Source organism: Bison bison, unplaced genomic scaffold (assembly GCF_000754665.1).
Source record: "Bison bison bison isolate TAMUID 2011002044 unplaced genomic scaffold, Bison_UMD1.0 scf7180017854378, whole genome shotgun sequence".
Taxonomy (NCBI): Eukaryota; Metazoa; Chordata; class Mammalia; order Artiodactyla; family Bovidae; genus Bison; species Bison bison.
Genome location: NW_011484951.1, coordinates 17,168 through 18,149, shown reverse-complemented (window position 1 = coordinate 18,149; position 982 = coordinate 17,168). Strand labels below are relative to the sequence as shown.

General features: G+C 40.5%; 1 protein-coding gene across 1 annotated transcript in view; it reads left to right on the top strand.

Moving 5' to 3' along the window:
• The window catches only part of CYSLTR1 (cysteinyl leukotriene receptor 1), a 10,842-nt gene that overhangs the window by 4,805 nt on the left and 5,055 nt on the right, over positions 1-982 (top strand). The window lies entirely within an intron of this gene.

The following is a 982-nucleotide window of genomic DNA, read 5'->3' as shown; positions in this document are numbered from 1 at the left end:
ATGCACTACTGATCTGAAAGACAGATTTTAAGTTCCCTAGAAGAGGAAAGATAGAAATTACCTTGGAAGGAGGCTAAAGGAAGGCTTTGTCATGAAGGTCAAGAAGAGCTGAAAGATGGGTAGCTTTTGCACACACATAGATGGAGAAAAGGTCATTTCATGAAAAAGAAATACCATGAAAAAAGACAGATAGGCGGGAAAACATATAGCTCATGTCCCTGATATAGTAAAGTAGTTGTTTACTGAAATATAGGGTGAACAAAAAGGGAGAAGTAGAAAGAAGCTAGGAAAGTTCAATTGCAACCAGACTCTGTGTGTGTGTGTGCACGCACGCACACACACGCGTGCACTAAGTCATTTCAGTCGTATCTGACTCTGCGACCATATGGACTGTAGCCCGCCAGGCTCCTCTCTCTATCAGATTCTACAGGCAAGAATACTGGCGTGGGCTGCCATGCCCTCCTCCAGGGGTTCTTCCAAGAGGCTTAAATATCAGGCCAAGAAGTCTGGATTTTAATTTGAAGACACTGAAAGACCATTGAAGATTTTTAGAGAAGTAATATGAAATAATTGAAAGCTATAATGTATAGAGAATTATTTTGGAAAGAATTTGTAGTAGAATATAGTGAGTGTTAGTGGTGGCAGAAAGGACAGATGGTAATTATTTGATACCTTTCAAATGTGGTTATTTTTTAAAAAGGCAGATGACACCACCCTTATGGCAGAAAGTGAAGAGGAACTAAAAAGCCTCTTGATGAAGGTGAAAGAGGAGAGTGAAAAAGTTGGCTTAAAGCTCAACATTCAGAAAACGAAGATCATGGCATCTGGTCCCATCACTTCATGGGAAATAGATGGGCAAACAGTGGAAACAGTGTCAGACTTTATTTTGGGGGGTCCAAAATCACTGCAGATGGTGACTGCAGCCATGTAATTAAAAGACGCTTACTCCTTGGAAGGAAAGTTATGACCAACCTAGATAGCA